Source organism: Myotis davidii, unplaced genomic scaffold (assembly GCF_000327345.1).
Source record: "Myotis davidii unplaced genomic scaffold, ASM32734v1 scaffold1105, whole genome shotgun sequence".
Classification (NCBI taxonomy): domain Eukaryota; kingdom Metazoa; phylum Chordata; class Mammalia; order Chiroptera; family Vespertilionidae; genus Myotis; species Myotis davidii.
The window spans coordinates 543,898-549,604 of NW_006296063.1; positions in this window are offsets into that span (position 1 = coordinate 543,898).

Genomic DNA, 5,707 nt, shown 5'->3' on the forward strand with positions numbered 1-5,707 from the left:
AGCCTGCAGGCCAGGGCCGCCCTCTGCTGTCCTGAAGCCACAATCCTCAGACCAAGGCCTTCACATCCTGAAGACTCCTGAGGCAGAACTCAGGAAATATCTCATGTGGTTGTCCTGCTCTGGAGTCCAAGTGCAGGGCCACACAATCAATCTCTGCTTGGGAGTTCTAGGTCCTCCATCCACCCTCAAGGTCCTCACCTTAATGCCCCACAGAACCTGCCCTTCCCCCTCTCCCCGCCCCGCCACCACGCCTCGGAGATCTGAGGCCCTGTTCCTGATACCAAGTCCCAGTTGCTCTCAGACCCACATGGCAGATGTCAGGAGATGCCACACGTGGTCATCTGCCACAGATTCCTGTACCACTGACAGCATGGTCAGGCTTCTGTGGGGGTCTCCTCGGTCCTCCCTTATGGTTCTCACTTTGAGCCCTGGGAGGTCCTGGGATCCTCCCTCTGCTGACTTGAGGCTTGGCCCCAGAGACCAAAGACCTCACTGCTCTGAGACACCTCCCACCCCAGGGAAAGCCTGTGGACATCACATTAGGTGAATAAAGCTGTGGACTATAAGGGTTGATGGGAGGAGTGGAGATGGACTCCATGGTTCCTTGGCCCTCCCTCTCGTCCTCAATTGATTCCCAGCAGGACCTAGCCACTGTCCCCTGCCCACCTAACTTTGCTCTCATTACCCCATACTAAAGTCCTAATCGCTCTCTGTCTCCTGAAGCAGTTTTCAATGGACGCCACAGGCAGCCAACCTATCCAGGGGCTCCCATGGCTGACAGTGGAGATGGAGCTGGATTTTGTTCCTTCTCCTGAGAGCTAGACGACTCAGTTCTCCTTCAGGGTCTTGACACACATACGAAGAAGCACCTGTACACCTCCCTTTGCCAGCCTGAGACCGCTCCCATTAGAACCAAGAGCTGGGTGCTCCAATGAGGAAGTTGGGGGAGGGCACAGCCTCACCACTCTGCCCTGGATCCCTCAGCACTCCCTTGATTCCAGGCAAATCCTGGGTCCCTCCCTCTACTGACCTGGTGTGGCTCCCCTCAGACCTTGTGGTTGACTCACAAATTCTCCAAGAAGGTGGGTGGGTAGGTTGCAAGAAGTAGCACTCAGCCAGTCAGCTCAGGGTGCTGACAGAAGGGGCATAGCTGGATTCTGTGGTCGGGGGCTGGGGGGTGGGGCAATCTTCCCTCAGGGTCATACCGGGACTCTCTGCAGGACTAGGCTCCTTCGCTCTGTGGACGTGTAGCAATCCTCCAGACTTGGTCCTCCCCGCTCTCAGACTTCCAGGCAGAAGTCACTGAACATTATACCTGGAATGCATTCGCGGCCCCTACCATGGCAAAGAGCGAGAGTGAGCTTTTGTGGAGCTCTACGTTGGGGGTTCCTGGGTCCCCTCAGTCGTCCCTCCTGGTCCTCACCCTGCACTTGTAGTAGGGGAGGACTTTTATGGGGTCCCCTACATTGTGGGGTCCAGGGTCACCTCCGTGCTCCCCCAGCTGACCTGTGGCGCTGCTCCTTACACCGGACCTGGATGGGGAAGTCCGGAAACTATGCCTGTGGTCAGCCTGCCCACTGGGCCTCCCCGGACTGAGGATTCTGGGGTCCAGGGCCCCCAATCGCCCTCAGGGTCCTCAACTTGACAGCAGCAGGACCTGAGGTCCCCCCTGTGCTGCCTGAAGCCCTGCTCCTTCTACCAAACCCCCCGTGTCTCTCAGACCCAATGCAGAAATCACAAAGCGCAATGCCTGAGCTCACCCCTCCCCCACCCCAGGAGGCCTGCCCGATAGACACTGTTCTGGGGTCCAGGCCCCCAGTCTCCCTCAGGGTCCCCACACTGACTCCGGGCAGGTCCTGGACCCCCTCTGCCGACCTGAGACGCCGCCGTGACACGGAGCCGCCCGAGGGTCTCAGACCCGGAGGACCGGGAAGTCAGGCTTCGCCGCTCGTGGTCACCCCGCACCTTGGGGCTCCCGGGACTGACTGCTCTGGGCCCAGAGTCACCTTGTCCCCGCCACGGCCTCACCGTGAGGCCTGCAGGTCCTGGGACCCTCCCTCTGTGAACCGGGAGGCCCTCACCCCCGAGACCCCAGGGGGGCCTGTGAGCTTCAATCCTCAGGGCTCCGGGCAGGGGCTGAACTAGCTCCCAGGGACCTCCGTCTGGTCCTCACCCTGATTCCCGGCAGAGCCTGGGCCCGCCGGTGCCGACCTGAGGTGGCTCCCCTCAGCGCCTGTGCGGTCTACCGACCCGAAGCCGGCCTCCCAAAGATGGCGCTCTCCTCTCTCAGACTTCCGGGGGCAAGTCAGTGGGCGGAACTTCCGGACTGGCTCTCTGGGGTCCCTGCGGAGAGCAGGGGCAGAGAGTGGATCTAGGGGCCTGGAAGTCCTGTCCCTGTTTCCTCCTCCATCTGACAACACCAGGGCCCCCGCCCTCTGCGGACTTCAGTCTGTGTCCCTCAGACCTAGGCTCTAACTCCCTGGGTTTCCCAGGCAGGTGGAGGCATATGCTCGGCCGAGAGCCCCACCCAGGGTCCCTAGAGCTGACAGGAGCACCAGGAGATGGATGCTGTAGTGCCTTCTGTTCTGAAACCAGTGGACACCAAAGTCCTCACTCAGGAGGGCCTCACACCCCTTGCAGAGATCGCTGCAGTACCAGGACCGATGCTGCTGCGGGGGCGCTGTAGCTCCCAGGATGTGTCAGGGGCAGAGAAGAAGGATTATTATGAGTGAGAATTAAAAAGTGAAAACACCTGCAGTGGACTAGGGAAATGTAGACAGACAACCACAATCCCACACCTCCCCAAATCCCTGCTGCTGCTCAGCATATTCAGTAGTAGCTAACCTTTAGAACCCACAGTTTCCACAGTGTCAACTAAGGTGGTGAAGAAACCCCATAAGACCCTTTGATCTTCTTTCCTCTCCACCCCTCCCAACAGGGATAGGAAGAAACTGGGATCCTTGCTATTGGCCCTGAGCTAATATTTCAAGACTTTCAACTTACTGCTTTCAGCATGGGCCCTGGGACCCCACAGGATCTCATACGGTGCAGGATCACTTTTGAACTGGGTAGTTCAAATACAGGTTTGGTCAATGTCATTCACAAACTTAGATGCTGAAGCTTGTGAAACCTTCTATGAAAAGCAACAAAATTTGAAAAATTCCCATAGAAACCAAGGTAAATTTCTAAATCATCACGGGTACCCAAAGATGCTACAGCCCTTTTCCCCACAACTTGCCCTCGGCCTCACAACCTAGAACGTGGACTTCCCTCTTCTCAAATGCAGAGTGAAGAATTAGCCTCACATCATGCCCAGCTGGAGAAGCTGCCAGACCTGGGCCTGAAACATGCCCGGGTGCAATTTGGCTCAGGCCCCCTCTTCCTCGCCACTCATAGCCTCTTCAGACAGGGATGGGATGGAACTAGGATCCCTTTTCTATAATCCCTGAAGAAAAATTCAAGGACTTTGGACTTGGTGGTCTCAGCGTGGGCCCTGAAACCCCATGGGAACTTGTGGTGTTCCTGATCACTGTTGGGCACCTGAAGGTACAGCAGGTACTGTTCCTGCAGCCAAACGTTGGTGAGGAGCCCCCGTGGGATCCCCATAGATCCAATGCTCCTTCCCATCATGCACGCCCATGACCTGCAGGGCTTCCCAGATTTCATCCTCGGGGACACAGTTGCCCTTTGTGGCGATCACCCACACAAGTGTGACCAGGAGGACATTATTGGGAAATCTGTGCTCATTGCTCACCATCCTGCTCCTAAGGTATCTTGCAAAAGAACGGATCACAATGGCAGAAATGCTGAATGGTGTCATCAAAGAGTACCAGGACCGCTTCCCTGAGATCTTCATCCAAGTCTCCAGTGCGTGCGGCTGGTATTTGGCATTGATGGGAGGGAAGTAGACCCAATGACCACTCCTATGTCCTGGTCACCACCGTGGGCCTCACCTATGACTGGGGGCTGATCAAGAAAGAAGACCTGACCAAGAGAGGCAGCAATACACAAGGAGCATTACTGGATAGGGCCTGGACTGGGCTGAGGAAGAGAAGAGTCCCTCACAACAAGAGACCCTTTATGGGTTTTTGGGTGAGGAGGGCACTGTCCAGAAGTGAGTACTATGGTTTGAATGCTTGTGTCCCCGTAAAAGGCTGATGTTGAAACACTAACCCCTAATGATGACAGCATTAGGAGGTTGGGCCTTTGGGAAGTGCTTAAGTCATGAGGGTTGAGCCCTTAGGGATGGGAGTAGCACCTTATAAAAAGTCTCCAGAGAGATCCACGCTATTTCCACCATGTGAGGACACAGCAAGGACGGCCCTCACTGCAGCTCACTGGCACCTTATTCTTGGACCTCCAGCCTCCAGACCAGGGGGAAGTAAATTTCTGTTGTCGATAAGCTACTCAGTCCATGGTATTTTGTTATGGCAGCGCCACTGGACTAAGGGAGGAGGGCAAGGGAAAAGCTGGAAGAGTGGCATTGGAGAGGAAGCTCACGTATCTAAGTGAGGTTGCTCGGCAGCTCTGGGGGAGTGGCTTGAGGTCTCAGAACCACAAGGCTCTCTTTTATCTACTCTGAGCAGCCAGGCTAGCCTCAAGGGCCCCAGAGACCAGAGCTCAGTATTTTCTCTATGGCTGCAAGGCTGTGCAGATGCAACATCCAGGTCAAGACTGAAATCATTTTTCCCTAGGGTGCAGCTGTATTGGTAGCCCAGTCAGCTGTGCTGTGCTGGAGTCACATGACTTTGGGGGCTATGTTCATTAGGTGGCAACACACACGGGTCATGTCTTGGGCCTTTGGACCTCGGAAGAACAAACCAAACACCTCTGTCAAAGGGTCCAGAGCATGGTGCCTAATAAACAATGTCTGACTGGTGGTTGTGGGACCCAGGGTTGAATTTCTGGGACTGAGCAGGCTTACAGAGGGAGGCCATTTCCATAATGCCTTTCTTCAACTCCATTGAAGTCAACAGTGTGAAAATTTCATCTTCAAAATGAAAGAATGAGCCTGATGTCCTAGATTCTGCATGACAATGGAAATTTGGTGGTTCTTGAATCAAAGATCCTCTAGAAACCTCGGGACTCAAGAGTGCCTAAAACATATCAAAGAAACACACTTACTCCACAAAATGACAGACTCTGGTTTCCAGAGGCTTCTCTCCAATTTCCTTCCAATAAAATTGGCAAGTCCCTTTAAATAAGCCATTAGTAGACTCATGAGCTAGCAAAGGCCACAAGGACACCTCCTTTTCAGCTTTAAAAAACTCGCTTAAGGAACAATTCTTTGGTAGGCAAACCAAGGGAGCTGGCTGTTTAACCAGAGACACTAGGAGCTTCCCTTTGAAAAGCCAGCCATTTTTATCCTCTAGGGCAGGGGTGGGCAACCTTTATGTGAGTGCGTGCCCAAATCGGCAAAATCTCTGATTCAAAATTCTTCTGTGTGCCAACCCCAATTTTTTGAGAACATGTTAAGCCTACTTGATATCTCTTAAGGTGTACGTATGTGAAGAACCTTGGAGAAATAATAAAATTCATTGGAGCGACAAAAACACAGTATATGATGATTAAAAATATATTTATTTTTTAATGTATACATGTACACTGATAGCCCGACAGAAGACTTCATGACTCCATTTGATATTAGCAGTGGGACTTTTGCTGCTGCATCACTGATGACAGAGATTTTACATAGGTTTATATTTTG